Source organism: Ipomoea nil, unplaced genomic scaffold (assembly GCF_001879475.1).
Source record: "Ipomoea nil cultivar Tokyo-kokei standard unplaced genomic scaffold, Asagao_1.1 scaffold1830, whole genome shotgun sequence".
Taxonomy (NCBI): Eukaryota; Viridiplantae; Streptophyta; class Magnoliopsida; order Solanales; family Convolvulaceae; genus Ipomoea; species Ipomoea nil.
The window spans coordinates 761,056-784,322 of NW_017618258.1; the positions used below are offsets into that span (position 1 = coordinate 761,056).

At 38.6% G+C, this 23,267-nt stretch overlaps 2 long non-coding RNA genes across 2 annotated transcripts; both read left to right on the plus strand.

The window, feature by feature from the left end:
• Positions 1-7,150: 7,150 nt before the first annotated feature.
• Positions 7,151-7,395, plus strand: LOC109192686. The gene is made up of 2 exons (XR_002056139.1): positions 7,151-7,199; positions 7,278-7,395. It is a non-coding gene; the product is annotated as an uncharacterized LOC109192686 (long non-coding RNA).
• A 487-nt stretch (positions 7,396-7,882) lies between these two features.
• On the plus strand, positions 7,883-8,393 carry LOC109192687. Its single transcript, XR_002056140.1, has 3 exons — positions 7,883-8,014; positions 8,120-8,169; positions 8,294-8,393. It is a non-coding gene; the product is annotated as an uncharacterized LOC109192687 (long non-coding RNA).
• The last annotated feature ends 14,874 nt before the right edge of the window (positions 8,394-23,267 follow it).

Consider the following 23,267-nt stretch of genomic DNA (forward strand, 5'->3'; position numbering starts at 1 on the left):
ATAAAAAATAAACATGTCATTTTTCTATTGGTTCTCTTTCCTCCGTCATTAATTCTTTTTCTTGAGCAGAGTAATATCCAAACCTTTGCAGATGCTCCCCACCCCTTCTCTCTCTTGATTCTCTCTCTGCCAGCATGACATTTTGGCCTCAAAAGTAGTGAATTCTCCCCCATTTCTCCTCTGATGTAGATGCTCTAAGGGTAATTCTATTTGTACCACCCAATTTGATATTTACACTACTTATTTAATAGGTATAAAAGCTTTATAGGTGGTGCAAATAGAAAAGTCCGTCATCATTAAATGTGGTCAAATATTAATATTTATTATTTATTTTTTTAACCATCAAAATATTAATTTAAAAAAAAAAGAAAAAAAAAAAAGAAGATGAACCCGTCACCTTCTCCGGTGGGAAGGAGACGGGCTGCCTTTGTTGGGTAAAATAGGCACGATGAATACCTGGAATAAAGCTTGCGCAGTGCAGAACCGAAACAAGTGGAGGTAGGCCTGTGTCGTATTCAGTGGAACACTATCTTAAAGATATTTAACGACCAGGGTATCATTATATCTTCGACAGATAGCACAAACGGGAAGAAATTAGCATAAGAACATAGGGATGGTGTTTCGTGTGTATAGATGTAATGCCGTGATTCTGTAATCAAGAATGAAGAATGCATTGCTATTTATAGCATCTTACATCCTATTACAGTCAATGCACAAACATAGCTCATGCATGGTCCTAATGTGCGAAAATAGCATAACACAAAAGAGGATCGAGCAAAACTATTCCACACAACACCTCGCACGCGTGCCAAGCGGGCGGGCAGCGCACGCGAGGTTTTCCCCTTATTCCTTCTCCATAACACTTCAAGCCTTCTTTAGGGAGTTCAAGTATATAAGGGAAGGAAAGGAAAGCTAGCAAAGCAATGTAGGACACTCACTTTAATCAAATGATCATTAAATGGGTTCCCACTTGAAGCCTTTGCTTTGAATACTTCCCAACAACCCCCCACACATTTGAAGGTGTAAGGCTTGACGGAGAGCAGCTGAGCATAACAAACAAGAGCTATCTTTCATGTTAGTGTGTTAAACTTGAACTGACAAGTAGTGGCACTAAGTAATCCACTACCCGAGAGTGAACATAATCTTGAACTCTTCGGCTAGTTGAATTTTGAACTTATGTGCACCTTGTTAGCTTTATTTGTTGTACACTTTATATAGTTATGTGGATAACCACATATTAACCATGTTTTGTCTGTCTCAGCAAAGACATTCCACTCCACCGAGTGTACTTCACCATAGACTGCCAATCGTGGACTACGGCGAGCGGACTGATTTACAGTCTGCTTATAAATGCGAGTCTTTCCATGATTTCGTTTAACCACCAAGGTGGTATCCATCATGAATTTCTCACCTCATTGGCTTTTAATCCCATCTCCCTTGACGTATCAAGGATAGCCTTTCGATTTAGGACTTTCTTGAAATGATCAGCTATATTCCTTTCAAATCTCACAAACTCCATTGTGATTACCCCATTTAACTGTCGTACAGACTCATGTCTGACTCTAATGTGTCTCCTCTTTCCATTGTAGACACTATTTTGTGCCACACAGATGGCAATTTGAGAATCACAGTGAATGGGCACGACGGGAGCAAGACTCCCCCACAACGGCACGTCTGCCATTAAATTTCTTAGCCACTCAGCCTCTTGGCTAGCCAGATCTAAAGCTATGAACTCTGCTTCTATAGTTGATCTGGCTATGCACATAAGGTTTTTAGCGAAAAAGATTTATACTCTCCACCTCTGTCAGAACGAATCCTCTTTATTTTCAAGTTTAATTGATTTTCTACCTCAGTTTTAAAAAGAGTTAATACCCAAAATCGTCCTCGACTATAGTGGTTTTTCTCAATTTCGTCCTAAACGACTTTGGTGACCTAATATCGTCCCAGACTTTTGTGTTTCGCTCAATTTAGTCCTCCATTTGTTATTCCGTCAAATTGGTGTTAAATTAAGGGACAATTCAGTAATATCAATATTGATCTCTCTTTACTTTCAACTTGTGAAGTACGAAATTCCTCTTTTTTTGTACGAATTACACCCAGATTTACTCCCGGACCTGCAAATCAAATTTTATATTCACAGTTTTAGGAGTAATTCTGGAGTAATTCGTAAAAAAAAAAGGGATTTCGCAGTTCACATGTCTATGAGTAAAGAGATGTCAATATCAAAATTACTGAATTGTCTATTTATTTAACACCAAATGGACAGAATAACAAATGAGGGACTAAATTGAGCAAAAACACAAAAATCTGGGACTAAATTGAGCGAAACACAAAAGTCTGGGACGATATTAGGTCACCAAAGTCGTTTAGGACGAAATTGAGAAAAACCACTATAGTCGAGGACGATTTTGGGTATTAACTCGTTTTAAAAATCACAAACTTGTGTTCAGCTTCATCTTTTGATCCCAAGAGGTATAGTTTTGTAAAACGAGAATAGTCATCTATAAAAGTTATATAATACCGTTTTCCACCTTTACTTTCAGTGGTTTTAAAATCCGCTAGGTCAGAGTGAATCAATTCAAGCACAGAGGAAGATCTATGAGTTACAGCAAAAAAGGGCTTCCTAGCAAATTTTACTTCAGCACAAGTTTCACATTGGGAGCATGCATCATTAGACAAGTTTGGCAATATATTTAGGCTTTTTAATCTATTTAAGCACTTTGAGCCAACGTGTCTTAATCTACCATGCCACAAATTAACTGAAACAGTAATATAAGCCGAAGGGGAAGCATTATTCTTATTGATAGATTCTGGTCCAATTATAGATATGTCTAACATAAATATCCCCCCCCCCCCCCCCCCCCCCCCCGTAGATACCCTTTTCCGAGAAAAGTCCCACATCGAGTCATAACCAAGCGGTCTGACTCAAGGACAATTTTGATCCCGGCCTTATTAAGTAGGCCCCTGGAAATTAAGTTTCTACGCAGAGAGGGAACATACAACACATTGTTCAGTAATAACTTCTTGCCAGAATTAAGCAGTAACTCTACTTTTCCTCTACCACTTACCTTAGAAATGCTGGAGTTCCCCATGAAGACTAGTTCTCCTCCAGTAACGGGCTCGAACACCTTGAAAAATGACTTGTTGTTGCAGAAGTGACGAGATGCCCCCGTGTCCACGACCCACTCGTTTGGGTCTCCGACCATGTTAATCTCAGTAATCACCACTGCTACGGCCTCGTCATTCTCCGTGGTTTCTACCACATGTGCTTGATTTTTGGATCCGTCATTCTCTGATTTTTTATTTTTGGACCCTTTACGATGATAGCACTGTGCTGCTTGGTGTCCCCGTTTCCCACAAACATAGCACTCGTCGCCCTTGCCTTTTTTCTGAATTTTTCCATTTTTGATGCAATTGTTACTATTTTTCGCATTCTTTTTTTGATTTTTATTTTGATCACCTGTTTTATTACTATCATACTTTCCTGTAGTTTCAACAACGTTAGCTTTTGAATTATTAGAAAAGGATTTAGACTTTTGTACTGTGTGATTTTCCTCTTCAATGTTGATGCTACCGATCAGTTGTTAGAGGGTGTAGTCGCGTTGCTCGTGTTTCATTTTACTCTTGAAGTCCACCCACGAATTAGGAAACTTATCAACGAGTGCATCGCACAGGAACGCATCGTTGACTTCAGCACTTTCAGTTCGCATATTTGAAATCATATTGTCGAATTCATGTACCTGTTCCACCACGGTTTTGGATTCGGTCATCTGAAAATGCAGCCATCGTCCCACGACGTACTTCCTCCTACTGGTGTCATCGGAGCCATACTTTCCTTGTAATAGTCCCCAGATAGCTTTTTTGCAGATTTTTCTCCAGAAAACATGTCAAAAATCGAATTTGTTACCCGTTGAAGAATTGAGGCTCACGCAGTTTTGTTGTCTTTCACATACTTTGGACAGACCTGCGGCGTGCTTCGTACAGGACTCGGCGGAGGTAGGCTTGGAATAAAGCTTGCGCAGCGCAGAACCGGAACAAGTGGAGGTAGGCCTGTGTCGTGTTCAGTGGAACACTATCTTAAAGATATTTAACGACCAGGGTATCGTTATATGTTCGATAGATAGCACAGACGGGAAGAAATTAGCATAAGAACATAGGGATGGTGTTTCGTGTGTATAGCTGGATGGTGTTTCGTGTGTATAGTTGTAATGCCGTGATTCTGTAATCAAGAATGAAGAATACATTGCTATTTATAGCATCTTACATCCTATTACAGCCAATGCACAAACATAGCTCATGCATGGTCCTAATTGGGGCTGCAAATGAGCCGAGCGGCTCGCAAGCGGTTCGGGAGCCGCTCGGTCAAAGCACGGATCGCGCCCGGTCAATTCGAGCACGAGCCGGCTCGTTAGACAAACGAGCCGGCTCGTTAGACAAACGAGCCGAGCTCGAGCTCATATGTTATATGCTCATGGCTCGTCGAGCTGGCTCGCGAGCCATAAGTAAATAAATAATATTATATATATAATATAATATAATATATTAATATGTATACTTAAATTCTTAATGTCAAACCCTAAAGGCCTAAAGACAAAAATCCCAAATTATTCTGATTCTCGCTTCTCGCTTCTCGCCCTCTCGCTTCTCGATTCTCTAAAGAGTCGCCGGCTTCCTCTCACAGCCACCGCCGGCGACGTTGCAGCCGAACGCCCGAACCCAAGTCCACCGCTGCCGCTAGCTCTCAGCTCTCTGCCTCTCTGGACTCCCTCAGGCGCGGCTCTCGTGACTGCTGCTTCCGGTTCCGTCTCGTAGCCACCGCCGGTGACGCAGCAGCCAAGCACCACTCCGCCGCCTCCGGCGACGGTCCGGCACTCCGGCACCTCCTTCTGCTACTTCCAGGCCGAACTGCCGAAACTTGCTGAGTTAGTGCAAAGTGCAAACTGTGAGGTAATTAATTTTGTTTTAAGCTTAGTATGTTTATATTTTCTGCCTAAGATACTTACTGACTACTGAGTATGTTTCTAATTAAATATTTAAATTAGGGATTAGAATATGTTTCTGCTTATTTTGTGCCTTAGGGATTAAGAATATATTTCTGCTTAACTAACTTGGGATGCAAATTTCTATACTTTGACATAGGACACCATGGTGTGTTGATACTTTTCACTTGGCTGATTTCAGATTTCAGATTTGATACAAATTTACAGATTTCAGATTTGATAAATTTAAAACATTAAAACATTGAAACATTTGAACATGATGAAAGAATGCTCAGATTACTTGTTTGAACTAGAACTCCAATTTGTTTGGAATCAATGGACTATAACATGTAACATAAACAGCGAAATGAAGTAATCATTAATTATTAAGAATGTAAAGATGTCTGCTTAACTAACTTGGGATGCAAATTTCTATACTTTGACATAGGACAAGCAATGGGATTGATCCTTCTAGTAAGATAATTGGAGTATAAAGTTGTTAGGGTATCAAGAGTGCAATTAAGAAAACAGATGAAAGCCTAGGACAATTCCATAACTAGAAGCCTGTAAGAGAAAATAAATATGGAATAAAATGTGCTAATTTCTGTTTAGAATAGATGTTAATTGCAACTAAAATCCTTCTGTGTTTAGAATAGATGTTAATTGTATGTACATTTAGAATTGTCTTTTGTTCACTCACATTCCTTCTATGTTTCATTAATCTTTAAATAGATGTTAATTGCAACTAAAATCTTAACCAAATTTCAAATTAATTAAACAAGTTATTGATTTTATTATTGTTTTCCATTAGTTATGTCTACCGAGAATTCATCTATCCCGCAAAATCTACCTACTTCAAGCAGTATGGTTGGTGAAAGTAATGAAGTGCGACAAACTGAAGGAATAGAATTAGATTTAGGTGATCATGATACACCCAAAAATGAAGATGTAGAACAACAATTAGATTTTCAAACAAACAAGAGGAAAAAAACCTCAAGTGTGTGGGTTGATTTTGAAGTGATCAATGTAGATAGAATAAAGAAGGTAAAGTGCAATCATTGTCATCATCACTTTGCATTGACTAAAACTGGAACGACAACTAGCTACAAGAGGCATCAAGAGAAATGTGTTAAGAGAAAGGCAAACTTACAGGTAACTATTTAATTCTCATTAGCTTAAATGTTAGCTAGATGGAAATAAATTTATAGTAATTGACTAATTGTATTGGTTTTGCAGGTGGTTGATCAACAAACTAAGTTGAATTTTTTGCCTAGTGATGGAGTTTGATCTTCCCTTCCGCCATTACATCATGGGAAGTTTGACATGGAAGTAATGAGAGAGTCTGCGGCTCATTGGATCATGATGCATGAGCACCCATTTAACATTTTGGAGGAAGTAGGATTTAACATCATGATGAAACGAGGAATGCCAGAGTGGAGAAAGATTAGTAGAAGCACAAACAAATCAGACTATTTGAAGGTTTATGAACTTGAAAAGAAAAAGTTGAACCACAATCTTGAATCCGTTAGCAAAGTAAGTTTGACAACGGATTGTTGGAAATCAAAAAACCAAAAGATTGAGTACATGGTTGTGACTGGCCACTGGATTGATTCTAGTTGGAAATTGCAGAAGAGAGTTTTAAGCTTTATCAATATTCCACCACCGGGGGGGGGGGGGGGGGGGGTCTGCAGATATGTGATGCTATATTTAGGTGCATGAAAGATTGGGGAATTGAAAAGAAGGTTTTTACAATTACGGTTGATAATGCTACTAGTAATGATTCTGCAATTCGGTACATGAAGGATACACTTCAAAGATCAAGAAGTTGGGTATGTGGAGGTCGTTTATTTCATGTTCGATGTTGTGCACACATTTTGAACTTGTGTGTTCAAGATGGATTAGATGAGATTCGACATGTCATTAGGGATGTTAGAGATAGTGTCGAATATGTGAACCGATCGGAGGCAAGACATATACAGTTTGCAGATTGTGTGCAGCAATTACAGTTGAAAGATAGAAAATTGATCCGTGATTGTAAAACAAGATGGAACTCGACTTTTGAGATGCTAAGTTGTGCACTCAAGTTTAAAGAAGCGTTTAAGATGTTAAATGATCATGATCCATTCTTCGACAGTTGTCCGTTAGAAGATGATTGGGTTAAAGTTACCAAGGTTTGCTCTATTTTAGATGCTTTCTGGATAGCTACTCACATTATTTCAGGTTTGTTTCTTTTAACTTGTTTCTTCAAATTTGTTTTAGATTGTGACTTGTGAGTATCTGAATTCAAATTTGTTTCAGGTTGTGAGTACCCTACTTCAAATTTATTTCTTCAAGAAGTTCAGAAAATCAAATCAGCCTTGGATAGTCATGCAAATGATGAGGATTCCTTCATTAAGGATTTGGTTGGGAAAATGAAAATGAAGTTTGATAAATATTGGGGTGAGTGTAATTTGTTGATGGCTATAGGTGCTGTTTTTTATCCAACAAAGAAGATGTTTGCTGTTGAGTTTTGTTTTCCTAGACTGTATTCTGATATTGAAGCTAAGGAAAACATTTCAAAAGTGAAAGAGATCATCAATACTCTTTATGAAGAGTATGTTGCTGAAGCAATGAACAAAGGCATTTCTAAAAATTTAGGTTCTTCTACAACTTTTGGGAGCCAAGTAAGCCGTCAAAGTTCTACATACGATTGGGATGATTTTGATGATTATTGTGCTCAAGTTGAAACTTCAGAGCCTAAGAAATCAGAGTTAGCAGACTATCTTGAAAAAGGCCGTCTTAAGAAAAGTGAGACTGCTGCAGACTTTTCTGGTTTGGATTGGTAGAAGATGAATAGAATGCACTATCCAATATTGGCAAGAATCGCAACAGATATCTTAGCTATACCTGTTAGCACGGTGGCTTCAGAAGCAACGTTTAGTGCGGGGACACGAGTAATTGATTCTTATCGTGCATCATTGCTGCCGGAAATAGTACAAGCTTTACTCTGTGGGGGTGATTGGCTTCGACATATACACGGAGTTACCAAAAACAAAGTAAGTTAATTTTTAATTTATAACTTTTATGTTAAATGATGCATTGCCTTTTAAAAATATTTGTTTAATTACATGTTAATTTATCTTCTTTTTTTTTTTTTTCAGAAAGAGAAATCGTATCAAGAAATTCATCTTCCTGTATCCAACCCATGAAAGTAAGTTACACACTTTATCTTCCAGTATCCAACTCATGAGTAACATCTCAATTAAAATCTATATATTGATCATTTACAGCTTTTATATATTTAGTTAGTGTGTTTAAGATCTAAAGATTTGCAGGTTATGTTAGAATGATTGTTCCTAATCTTTTTTGACGGGGCGTTGTTGCTGGAAAGAGTGAAGATTGAAAAGCATGGCGAGTGTGAAGTTGATGTTAAGTTCTTTAACTTGTATTGAATTGATGTGAAGTTGTTTAATCTGTTTGTATTTTGTAATGTTGTTGTAGACTTCTACTTTAGATTTGAAGCTGTAGACTTGTGTGGAGAGCTTTGTTTTGGACTTTGATTTTTTTTTTTTTTTTTTTTTTTTGAGTTCTGATTCAGCATGTATTAAATAGGTCAAAATAAGTGCTTGAATTCAAGCTCGAATTCGAGCACATGTTCGCAAACTCGAATCCAAGTCGAGCAGCTCGAGCTCGAGCTCGAACAAACGAGTAACTCGAGCCGAGCTCGAGCGGCTCAACATTGTGACGAGCTCGCGCTCGAGCCCCATTTCCGAGCTCGAGCTCCCCTCTAACAACTCGAGCTCGAGCTCGGCTCGGCTCGTTAGCAACCCTAGTCCTAATGTGCGAAAACAGTGTTGACCACATGATCTAGCTCATGCATGGTCCTAATGTGCGAAAACAGTGCTGACCACATGATCTATTCGAACATTATTTGTGTTGATCCATAAAAATAGCATAGCACAAAAGAGGACCGAGCAAAACTATTCCACACAACACCTCGCACGCGTGCCGAATGGGCAGGCAGCGCATGCAGGTTTTCCCCTTGTTCCCTCTCCATAACACTTCAAGCTTTCTCTAGGGAGTTCAAGTATATAAGGGAAGGAAAGGAAAGCTAGCAAATCAATGTGGGACACTCACTTTAATCAAATGATCATTAAATGGGTTCCCACTTGAAGCCTTTGCTTTGAATGTTTCCCAACAGCCTTCTCACCGGAGAAGGCAGCCTTTGCTTTGAATGTTTCCCAACAGCCTTCTCACCGGAGAAGGCAGCTGGGTCGCCTTCTCTAGTGAGAAGGCGACCCACTGGGCTGCTTTCTCACCGGAGAAGGTGATGTTTAGTTTTTAGTTTTTAGTATTTTTTTTAATGTTTTAATTAATTAAATTTTGAATTGACAAATTATTAATTGCATGTTTGACTAGGTGGTGCAAATAGCAAAATGTACCCCCATTTGACTATTTACACCACCTATTAATTAATAAAAGTTTTCACCTTTTTACAATTTCAAGATGTTTTATACCCACTTTTGGTCAAAGGGGGTGCAAATAGCAACACCCTTTGATAATGATTTATTATTGAAACTTTGAAACTAACCAATGACATGAATTTGTAATACTCTTGAGAAAAAATAACACTTTTTAGAAAAAAAAATGTAAAAAAAATTGTCAAATTGGCCACCCTAAGTCAATCATATAGTGAAATTATGTGAGCTTTTTGCGGAAAGGACATTGATCTTATTCTCAAAGTTCCCAATGCTATTGATTTCCCAGATAAATGGATATGGAAGGATGACAGGTTTTTATTATGTTAATCATGGTTATAGACAACTTATGAATGACACGGCTGGTGATGGTCTCTTCTTCTTAGTCTAGTCTCAAGTATGAAGGTTAAAGATTCCTCCTAAATATCAAAATTTTATATGGTGTTGTACTCGCGTCATTCTTCCTGTTCATTGTGCATTGCGTGGTAGGGGTTTAGACATTGATGACCTCGTCCCTTTTGTGAGAATAATCAGGAGATGGATGCAACTTGTTTTTGTCGATTTTTTAGGGCTTGATGCCTATTCCAGGTATTACTGAGTTCTTGGCTTGAGTATTTTTGGTCTTTGAAGTTGAAATGAATGATAGGAAAATCAAAGTTATTGCTATGCTTTGGGAGATTTGGAAAGCTGGTAACGAGCTGGTTTTGAGTAACAGCCTCATCTTCACCAACCCATGCATGCCGATGGCTATGGCGTGATCTGTCAAGTTGACGCTAGTGTTTATTCGGAGTGTGGAGAAGCATATTATGAAGTCATAATCCTTAATCAGAATATGGAGTTTGTTGTTGCGAAGAGAGGGGCCTTACGTTGTTTTGATGATCCCACACAGTAGAAGCCTTAGCATTAAAAGAAGTTTTTTCTTGGATGATTGAAGGTGGTTAGCGGCATGTTAAGGTGGAGATGGATTGTCACAATGTTCGTCAGCTTCTCAATAAGCCATTTCCTGACCATTCTTATGCAGGTTGCATTATCTCAAGTTGTCGATCTCTTACATGTTAGGCACTTTGAGCCAGTGTTATTCCGCTCGTGCGTCCATCAACGAATTTGTTAGCCCACTCCCTAGCCAGGGCGACGAATTCTTAGGTTGTTTCCTTTATTTGGTTATGTATTGTACCTCCTTGTATCTAACACTTGTTTCCTCTTTAATATATTTATATGTTTTTATTTTTAAAGAAAAACAAATACATCTCTTTCACTTGAAATAATGTGACCATTTGATAGTTTGAATCAATTCCAAATGGTCATGTCAGTTCATAAGTCACAGGGATTGGATACAAAAATTAGGAGTAGGATGAAAATGTGGTTAATAGATCAAATTGATAAATTTTGGTTAATTATTTTTTAATCGAAATATTTCGGTTCAGTTAATGGTTAAGAATTAAAAAAAAAAAAGTTAACAGTGAATTCAATTTGAAAGTGTCAGTTAACTGAATTGTGTATACATATACATGTTTAAATTGTTATGATTCATATACGATACAATTAGACTAGTTTTTCTATTTTTATTCCTTATACTAGTTATCACACCTGCATTGCGCAAATAGTCCAATGTCCAATGTGTATTTTTAAATTAGTGTTTAAGAATTTATCAAAGTATTATTTGGTATCCTAACATTTATCAATGCAAGATTATAAAATTTGTCATAAAAGTAAATATTTCAAGAATGCATAACTATATATGACCTGTGGCATAATTTTTCATAAAATTAACTGGTGTAATTGGTAAGTACTTATGTTAGAGAAAAGAACAATGAGGTATTTTTATTGACTAGAAACTGAAATAAAGAAAAAGGAAGTCACAAGACTTTCCCCAACAAGAGTTTTAGGCTCTTACCCCACAAGAGTTTTAGGCTCTTGCCCAGCTACTAAAGCTTAAAGACTAAGGATACACTTTGGATAGTTCTCTCATCTAAAGATTCTAATTTATAGTGTCAGGAAATAAATAATTATAGAAAAGGAGATGATTGTTGATATGATTGTGCCTTTGATTTATTCTTGTCAAATCCCTTGAGTTAAACCTTTCTTTGTGTATTCTGATTTTCCTGATTTTCTTAATTCTATTTTTTGAGTGAACTATCCCTTCGTATCATTGCCGCCCACCAAAAACACAGCCTTGTCCCTAATGCTAGAGTGGAAAGATTGCCTTATATTGTCCGATGTCGATTTGGTCAGTTACACCAGGCTCGTTGCTCGTTTCGTCCTCATCATCCTCTGTTGGAATTACTGTTCGCAAGGATTTATTCGGGCATATATAAACGAACTGTACAGTTGCTGACAACGGAAACAAAGTCCTTTGGCGTGCATTTTCAAATACTCTTTGTTAGAATAATGTCGTGCTGAAATTGCGTACTGAAGACTGCGTAGCAGGAAACACATGTTGTGTTTGGGAGGATAAGAGAGATGCTTGATTGCTACTAGAGAATTGAGATTGGGTTAGAATGGGTTTGGGCTGTGAATAATTCAAAAAAGAATTGTGTTGGTAATTCTTCCTAGGCCCATTAGACCAAGTACACCCATTATGTGAAGGAATTATCTGGAGCGCTGCATTTACTTCTTGCAGATTGCATCCAAGGAGCCGGCCTGTGGAGAGAAATTCAATTTCTCGTTTTGCAGCGCGAGCGACACGCATTGTTGTTCGGAGGTCTGTCACATCATTCGGTCAGAGCCGCACCCTAATTGCATGTTTCATGCCATTCAGAAAAAACCCTTATTGAATGTTAGGCCTGGAATCTGGGCAACACGAGCTCTAAATGTATTGGCAAATTCATCAACAGTTCTCGTTTGGCACATCGGGGCTAATTGTTCGATCGGAGGCCCAAAAAGTTCACCACAAAATTCTTCCAAAAGTTCTGCTGTGAACTGACTTTTGGAATTTTTTTTTTTTAGCTAAAATGATATTTTTGAGTGGCTATTTTGTGGTACAAATATAAGTGGGGTTCACTTCCGATTTGGGTCGGGCCAAAGTGGATTTGCATTCTTTGTAGTGAGATGAAGAATTTGATATATTGTACGCTCAAATTGGGTAATAAATGAATGAGAAATGATTCTCAAAATGAACCTATGAGAGAAGTCTAAATTCGATTCGTGCTAATTTTGGTAGCACTCACGAATGGATAACTAATCATTTGATGCTTTCAACACTAAGTAGTGCTTAATGAAGCACTTGTTGGTGCTTTAAAAACAAGTACGATTCGTGCTTTGTTAATTAGCACCGAGTGCTTATAAGCACGAGGTGATGGTGCTTTGACGCACCAAATCGGTGCTAAATAATTAGCAACGAGTTGTTGGTGCTTATTTAAGCACCGAGTGGTGCTTTAATTTCGGATGCTTCGGTTAGCTCAGAATCGTTAACCTTTCATATGTACAGACTTCTCGGTCACGTATTTTGAAATAGGTCATTATGGCCGGTACGAATTAATTGTATATTAATTCTGTAATCGTTGATATTATTTCGATAATAAGTATGATTGTTTCAAACATTATTATCTAATTATTAAATTGGATTTATGTTGGTTTATGTGCCATGATTGTGCTTTTAATTCCCTTCTCCTATAAAAAGCTTGGACGTTGACAGATTGTTTTAAAAGCCAATTTTAGAACTCTCAAAACTCTTTTTGGTTTTTCTCTCCACTCTCAACTCTTTGCTACGGAGAAAAATTTCTGTCAACATCTTCTGTAAATTCGTACGGAGTGCTCAGCTTGTGTCCTAGCTCGCCAGGCCTTGAGTTTGAGTGCTTGAACACCAAAGTCGTAGTCCGTTTTATCCTGAGAGACTGACGCCACAACGCTCCTAGCACCCTCGGGAGGTGGCAAATCGATTTTAAGGAGAGTGTGTGTACACACGACTCGGATTTTCTTTCTTCTTATGTTGGGTTAAAAGCTCGGGTTAGAAACCTTTCTTTCGCTTTATATATATATATATATATATATATATATATATATATATATATATATATATATATATATATATATATATATATATATATATATATATATTGTTCTTTGTTTCGTACCAAATGTGGTGGGATTAATTTTGATAAAATAAATTCCTATTTTGTTAATATATATTTCGTGTGTGTGTGTGAGTGTGTGTGCGCGCGCAAAGCCCTAAAGACAAGTCCTAGACTAGACTCAACACCCGATTATGCATAAACTCACCCAAATATACCAAGAACATTACAACAACGAGATTCCAATACAAACCCTAGAGACAAGCTCTAGACATAATTAAAATACAAGATCACACATATAATCAATCACATTATCAAGATCATCAAGATTATGAAATAAACACAATATAAACCCTAGGCAAGGCTCTATAAAGACTCAATCACAGAATCACACATACAATTATCAAAGGAGCCAATAATCAAGATATAGCAAGGAAAATAGGTTTTGTAAGACATGGGTTACCTCCTCCGCTTAGCCATCCAAAACAACGTCAAAGGGACCTGTGAATCAAACCGTGCTTTCACTAAATAATCAAGCGAATAAAATAATTAAACCCTAAGGGATTTGAACCCTAGATTTCTCCCAACGCTAAATATATCCTACCCAATCCCCTAACTAATATAACCTAATCCCCTTTTATTAATGATCTATACTTAACATAACTTAATCATCCCTAACTAACAATGATATACTAATAATACACAAGTAATTACGCATGCTCTGGTCATCTCCTAATGCAACTCGCCCCATGACCACTAGGCCAAAGCTTCACTTGTTAACCGTCAGCCCAAACTAATCTTAATAGCTTTGTTAACGTTAAAATCATGCTTACCTTCAGAGTCTTGCTGCCGTTGCTTAAACTCTAGCGGGGACTTCATGGGAGTTTCAGCCCCCGCCCTACCGTCCGTTGAGACACCAACAGCCACACGTCGCCGGGAGAATGAAGACCGGAAGGGGAAGACGTCAATCCACGCCGTCCGAGCTTGCCGGTGAAACCGAAGGGGATTGCTGTTGCCTCGCGTTCGCTGTTTCCCGTCGCGCTCCCGGTGTGCCGCATTAAAAATGGAAGGTCGAGAAGAGATATAGATAGGGAAGCTACCGGATCACCGTTGCATGATTCCGTCGTCGTCGTCGCTACTGAGAGAATCGCTGCTGCCCGCTTAATCGAACTAGGGAAAGGGAGATCAAAGGTTCAAGCTTTAGAGGGGAGGGGGTTCTCGCCGGAGGGGAAGCTGCTGCGTCGCCTTGTTGTCGCCAGCGGTCGAGGGGGTCATGGAAACGGAAGGGGGGTGTTTGGATGATGAATGCATGAAGGAGAGTGTGGCTGGAAGGGAGGAGGAAGAACAGGTTATCCTATATCTATATATACATACTACGTATATTAGGGAAATAGTGTATAATGTATACTTATCTGAATATTCATATCTATTGTTAACAGGATTAGGTCTCCTAAATGGGCTTGGGCTAGCCTAATACTTATTGGGCCTATAGAATATATACATATCGAGCTTAGGATTTGGGCATTTATAGTTAATAAAATAATTAGCTAAGGTCCATAGTAACATACTCGCGCTTAAGGTCTTTAATATAGACAAGAGTCCACGGTCCTCCGTGGGCCACATTAATTACTTAAGGGATCCCGACCAGATTAAATCCTTTTTAACTACTCTTTGACGGGATTAAATACATAATTAGTCTAGGTTTGAAGATCGTAACATGGGGTGTCACAGCCTTCCCCCCCTTACAAGAAGCTTCGTCCCTGAAGCTTAGAAGTTATTTTGGGGATGACGAGTCAAAATGAGGAAAAATATTCTACGCGGAAGAATATATATATAAATATAAATCTACATATACTAGGTCTTGGGAAGGATTGGGTTAAAAGGATAAAGAGAGTGAAGGATTTAGGCTTCAAACACGAGGGCAATGTTAATTAGGAATAGGATCGAAGTTTTTCGAAGTTATAACATAGGAAATAAGGTTACCACATTGTATGGAATCATTTGAAATAGGGAATCAAGAATGAGGTTTGAAAGGGTAGATTGGGTTTCTCAACGAAACGGTATTTGATTAGACAAAGAGAGGAAAGGGTTTTGGCTATAATAGGGTTAAGTGTTCTCAACTATGAGCGATCGTTCCAGTTTGAAGCATTGATTACGACGTAATGACGAACTGATGATCCTTTTCCTTTAGTTTTGGCATCGCTTGCCTCTAAGATTTTCGTTGATCTTTTCCTTCCCAGCTAAAGTCTAATCCATCTTTACCACTTTTGAAGGAAGTCACGTGATGAATTCCGTGCATACTCCCCCAAAATACTCAAAAGTCTTGACCTAATCGGTTAGCAAAGTCAATCCTTAGGTCTCAACTCTCGATCCTTTGAGGTCTCTTAAGGATCAAGAGACTTCGGGTTGACTTTCTTGCTTTATTGAATTTCGCCTCTTCCTTAGTGAATGAAATTCTTAGCAAGACTTTATGTCCTCCCTGAAATTTGGCTTGTTGTGCCTTTTTGGTGATACTTTTAGTAGTGAGAGCACTTTGCGCACTTTTCTCTTTCTTGGAACGCAGTCAGTTACTGACTCTCGTCGTGGGATGACTTGGTGGTTCTACGAGCCATCCTACTTCCTTGTTGATCCTTTAAAACCATTGAGGCCTTGATGCCCATGCATTCCTTACACTTTTCTTAGTACCACGAGTTTTGGTACTCTTGACCTTACAAAACCTTGTAGGGAGTCCTTTGAATACTCGAATGGTAACCATGGTTGTAGGAAACTTGGTCCATCTTTAGTGTTTGACTTAATGCCTTTGTAAGTCCATAGCACAAGCTCCCAACTCGACTTCTTGGTTTGCACGATTCTTCTCGTCAACTATTCTTAGTTGGTTGAATCGTAGAGTTCAATTACAAATTCACAACTAATGCAATCGATAGTTCCTTTTCGAAATCGTGATGTGGGTCAAAGTCTTTACCAAGGTCAATGTCTTGAAACAACCCGTGGTTTCCTTACTCAAGGATTCGCGCATGTCCCTAATTGCTTAGTAGGTCGGGTCTTGTTTACAGTCAACAACCTTGAAATCTTCATAAGGTAGTTGGTTATAATCCAAATTTGTCTTTTCTTGTCTTGGTTAACGACAAGTCTCCTTTGAAGGCTTCGTTAGTTGCGCAGTCCTGCGCTGCTTAAGGAAGTCCAAGAGTGGAATTCGTCCTTCAGCTCGCTCTTGTCAACCTTATCCTTTTTGGTTGTTCTAACTTCCAATTACGAGTTTACGTACTCCCTATTCCTTCCTTGTTTTAGTCAAGGATATGTTCGTTAGCAGGAGTTACCAGTCACGGAATCCTACTTTTACCTTAGGAATATTTGGTGATCAAATTCGTCCTCTTGTTTTGTTCCTAACGGTTTTAGTCTCTTGACAACTTCATCAATTGATGGCAACTTGGTTTACTCCTTCTTTCTTCTTAATACCCAACCAATAAACAACAACTCCCACGCCATCAGACAAAGCAAGGGGTCTACACTACTCATAGGGTTTTAACAAGGGTTCCAAAGGAGGGGGTACAAAGTTAGAGCAATGGCAACGATTCCAAGCCCATAACAATTTAAGGCTTCCAAGGATTCAAGTTAGGTATAACAAGGGTAAGTAAAGGTATAACGGGTGTTAATTACTTTCAAGAATAACCGAGGATTTGAGGTAGAGGTTTCAACAAATGGGAATATCAAGAGGCTGAGGTTCAAAGGTGAATGATATTTTAAACTGAAGAAAAGGGGCTCGCAAGACAACACGATATACTTACCTTGCACCAAAGATTAACCAACGGCGTTTTCCTTTCGCTACTCCACTTCCTTGCATCAATAGGCATCCTAGTTTTCTTTCTTTTTCGTCGTAATTATAACCTTAACGTATCGGGATAAAGCAACTTACCGAGAGGTGCACGCCACTTGTCGGAATGGGGATTTGTGGTAGCTGGCTCCAGGCTGAGATTAGAGCAGTCTAACCTCTTCGAGTTGACCCCATGATCGGATGTAGACACCACATCTTAGCTACTTTGCTTTAACAGACATCTAAGTCCCCTTTCTTAGTCGCGGTCTTCGTCAAGTCTTTAGTGGTAACTAGAACGGGGCAACTTACTAGGTAGTGCACACCACCCAGTTACGGAGGCATACTTAGCCACTTGCATCCTTACCTGGTGCTTTAACTAAAAGAACTAAAGCTAAACAAGGAGCAAGTATAGCGATAAACTCACAATTTCACCACACGTCCTAAGATTCTTAAGTCCTAAGTACTTAAACACCTAGAGTTCAAACTAAATTTTCTAAAGTCCTTTCCTAAATACCTCAAATACTTAGAATTCAAGCTTAACATCCAAAAGTCTTATCCTAAAGGCATTGTCCTAGGGTCGAACTTAAGCTCTGATACCAACTGTAACACCCCAAATTTTTAAAACTTTCAAAGCTTATGGAATAAAGGCAAATCCATTATTAATTCCCGAACAGAGCATAAACTAAACATGATGGTCGAGGTGCTATGCCACACCTGAGCTAGGGAACTCAGATGCACAGGCTAAACTAACTAATAAAGCGTAACTAATATCCAAATACAAATCAAGGCACGCAGGCCATCTCGTCAAAGCTAGAACTAACTAAACTAAGTCCACGAATCCAACTAGCGCTCTCTGAAGCTACTCAACTGTTCCTGAAAAACATTCGGTGTAACAACTGTCAGCGAATAATGCTGGTAACCCACTCCAACGCGTTAAGTACAATATAGGTAGATATGAGAAAATCATTTTGAGACGGGAATACATATATATCCTACGCAACTCTAGCTTTAAACCAAGATCAAGATCCAAGGCATAACAATAGACTTGACACTATAGAACGATCATAAAGACTAGCATGCATCCCAAGAACGCAATACAAGACATAATAGACAAATAAGCTCATAAATAACAAATAGAGACAACAATGGAATTCAAAGACAATCAATTAGCAAGTAATCCTCAAGGCACACAATCCATCTTCCAACCTTATACCAAGTTCCAACCTTATGGCTCCCCTCCGTCCTTATATCAGTTCCAACTTGTACTTCCAAGCCACCCTTATATCGCCTCCCTTATCCCTCCGGGCAACTACATGCCCCCACCAACCAACCACCTATCAACCACTTCATATCATGATAGCGTCGCAGTGCCATTCGCATGATCCGTACCTCTAGTACCAATAACAAGCGCTCAGCGCATATAGCCCCGACATGGCACCGCAACACTTATAACCTGACCCATGCTCAAGGCAAGCTAGTTGAAGGTGGGTTTGTGCCTTCAGCACAATAACCGCTAGGTCTGTACCTTTAGTACAATAACCGGGTACTCGTTGTGTCATCCGCCAACAATTTATTTCCACCAATCACAATCTCATCATCAATCTCAACCATTATTGCGCAATGATCACAACACCCATCATCATTCAATCAATCAACATATAATCATCAATAACAATCAGGATACAATAACAAACGATGCACACTACACATAAATTCCTAGAACGGTACTCAAAACATCATACGAGACACATAAACATCAAACGAGACTCATACACGTCAAATGGGGTACAACGGAACACGGGGAAACATCAAACGGGGAAAAACATCATGACCCACCAACTCCTTCCAGCGGGTGGGCGGCGGGTGGAGGACCACCCGCCGGCGGCAGCTTACCAATCAAGCGGGCAGTCGTTTGCCCAGTGAAAAGGGGGCAACGGGTAGCGGGTAGGTGGCGGGTGTTCGTCCCCCCACCTACCCCCCACTGATACACAGGCGACTTTTCGGTCACGGATCTATAACACCCCACTTTTCTTGCTCTTAATTCTAATTCTAAACAGCCATTTACATAACTAAGCAGCGGAAATAATAACTAAAAGGTAATTAGTGGGAGTGTCATCGCCACAACCACCACTCCGTGGTGATTGCACAGGCTAAGGGGTAAAACTAGAAATAAGATAAAAATCTGGCATCCAAATAAAATACTGGAATCATAAGGGGGAAAAACGTCACCCCAATAGTCTACATCATCCTCAAAAAAACATAAGAGTCAATAAGTCTAAAATCCATAACATGATCATCAATAAAACTAGAGTTTAGACATCTCAAACTAAGAGACTAATCTAACTCGATCTCTTCTCACTGCTGGGCCCACCTGAAAGGGGTTTTGCAAGCAACACATAGACAAATAGGAAAACACCCGTTAGCACGAAGCTAAGTATAACCACACTCAACCCTGTAAAGCATTCTAGCATTTACTTTGAAAACAATTGATTTCTTTATAAACAATAACTCATCTCAAGTCATCTTTAAATCTAACACGTACTTTCTATATGCTTGCACCTTATTATATCAGTTGGCATGCTCACACACACACACACACACACACACACACATATATATATATATATATATATATATATATATATATATATATATATTTATATATATATATATATATATATATATATATATATATATATATATATATATATATATATATATATATATATATAAGACTGTTCACTTAAATTCATCAGCATATAAACTTCTCAAATAACTTAACAAGCAATTCATGCTTACAGATATAATCATGCTAATAAACCATATAACATGTATTCTCATACTTTCACATTCTCATCACATAACTTGATAAATAGAACTTCTAGTACAACAAGACAATCATACTCGATGGAAAATCTTAAGTCAACTTTCTCATTATGAAATCTTATACGATACTTTACTCACATGCAATCTCGTATAATACTATACATCACTCTCATATACAAACTTGTGCAAAGCTGTAAACATATTCATATGCAATCTCATTCGATACTATAATCATACTCTTATGCCATCTAGTGCAATAATATAATCATACTCTTATGCAATCTAGTGCAATAATATACTCATATTCATATGCAATCTCGTGCAACAATATACTCATGCTCATATGCAACCTCGTGCAACTATATACTCATACTCATATGCAATCTCGTGCAATAATATTCTCGTGCTCATATGCAATCTCGTGCAATAATATTATCATACTCTTATGCAATCTAGTGCAATAATATACTCATACTCATATGCAATCTCGTGCAAAAATATATCATGCTCATATGCAATCTCGTGCAAAAATATATCACACTCATATGCATTCTCGTGCAACCATATACTCATACTTATATGCAATCTAGTGCAATAATATACTCGTACTCATATGCAATCTCGTGCAATAATATAATAATACTCATACGCTCTTTTATAAAATAGAGTACTTTCTGTGGAGGTCTCTTTGTTACTTTCTTGAGTCTCTCTTGACTGTCTTTCTTTCTCTTGAGTCTCTTTTGACTCTCTTTCTTTCTCTTGGGTCTCTTTTGACTCTCTTTCTTTCTCTTGAGTTTCTTTTGACTCTATTTCTTGAGTCTCTATTGACTCTCTTCTTTCTCTTTACTCGTAGACGGCTTTGGGTTTCACCGAAGCGTGAATTATCCCATCGGGAACGGCATAAATCCGACCCAATATCTCCTACCGTCTACGAAACCAATCTCGTGGTTCAAACTCTGTGGAATCAGGTATCGAACTATTAGTGTACACACACCCTAACTAGGATTCCAAGTCTGGCGGGAAGTTTCCAACCTCGTAGCGTGGGAATACGCCGCGTTACATATACTGGGACCGCAATGTCCATAAATATCTTCCGAGAGGAACATAGTCCAAACGGTATCCTCCAAAACCTCACCGATATAGATAATACATAAATATATCTCTCATGCATCAATCTCATGCATGCAATCAACTCTACTACTTCTCAATGCATCAAAGAATGATATACCACATGCTATGGTTTTTGAAAGTATTCTTGGGCTCACGTTAGCCCCTTATGCACATGTGAAATGTCAAAATACTCTATAACATGCTTCTAAATCATGTATAAAATAACATGAAGTACTCAAGAATTCAATATCATGCTCGGTTTGCAACATAGCAAATTCTACACATTCTAGCAACAAAATATGCTACATTTCTCGTTGATCAAATATCACAATCTAGTCATGCTTTCATAAGAAATCATATTCTCAAAGGATCACGCTTGCATAATAAATCATACTCTCAAAGGATCATGCTTCTCTACTCAATAAAATAACATCAGATTTACAAAGCCAAGAATCCTTCACATACAGAGAACTAAGCAAATATGCAATGTGTGGAAATTCTTCAACAAATCCTTCACATCTTACTCATTTTTAATCCAAATTCAACGAAATCAAAGCCAAAACGTGTGTCGAGACGATCCCGAAGAGTCGAGCCACAAGGGCCCGTAACACTCAGCCCGAAACTACACGTAGCTGAGCCACAAGGGCCCGGCCACTGCACAAATTCTCCTCAGAATCAAACTTAGGGACCTGGGGCGGGACTCCTCAAGAGCCGCCCCATGAGCCCCGTTACTCCAATGGGACTAGGCGGCGGCCCTCCTCTAGGGCCGTGCCCTAGTCCCGTGTAGCTACGGTCCTAATCGGCGGCCCTCCTGATGGGTCGCGGCTAGGGCCGCTGGTTTGAATATGGTGCACCCTGTGTGTGCACCAGATGGCAATTTCATCTGCAAAACTCAATCCAAACAAGTCCAAAACAATCTCAACAACTCACAAACAAATACTAGATCACTTCTAAGCATAACCACAATAAAATCTCATAGTTTCTACTCATATCTACTCAATATTAAGGCTTCAAAGAGCCAAATTTTAAGAAGGAATCCATGGGGTTAACCTCTTGTAGACTTCTCTTCTTCTAGCTTGGTTTCCACCTTCTTCCTTAGCTAGCAACAACCTCCTTCACCGTCTAAACATCTCAACAAACCACACAACCAACTTAAACTAGAATATCAGAGAATGATGAAAGCTAGAAGGGAGAATGAGTGGATGGAGATGAAGGTTGAAAACTTACTGTGATTTCTTGGTGTTCTTGCAGGGGAGGGAGCTCAATGGTGGAAACAAAGAGGCTAAGTTTTATAAATGCTCAATATATAGGAGCACAAAACCCTAGGATGATCTCCTATGATTGGTGGATGACAAAAGTGTAAAAACTTTGGCTAGAAAATTTATCAGACAACTTGGAGTAGTGTGGTCCACCACGCTCCATGAATCATGGCGAGATTGGCTATTTTAAATACTTTGGGGTTGAAAATGAATTTTCTCAAAAAGCTATTTAGATGAACCCTTGTTTTAAAGTCTTTTTGAATTTTCCCGGTCTCACTCAGATCAATTTCTCAATTTAAAACTTGGTACGCGAAGTACCCGAAAATTTAGGAATTTCGAATAAAATAAGTTTTGGTGTCGAATTAATTTAAAATGTGACTAAAATAATTTATTCAAACACCAATTGATCGCAACAAATTTTAATGGAGTGAAAATTGGCTATTTTGGAATTTCTTATAATTGGATTTATAAAATAAAATTTTGGGTTGTTACATGATCTCTCGTGGAACCCAAAACCTTGTCCAGACACATTCCAACACACAACAACAATACCACGGATACAATCAACATGAATTAAACCAAGAATCATTCCAAATACGTTTAAACACGTTTCCTAAACATGCCAAGACTCAACATCAATAATATAACGGTTCAGGAGCATCCAGAACCTCAAGAACATCAAGAAATCTATGTGCAAAGCCCTAAAGACAAGTCCTAGACTAGACTCAACACCCGATCATGCATAAACCCAACCAAATATACCAAAAACATTACAACAACGAGATTCACAATACAAACCCTAGGGACATGCTCTA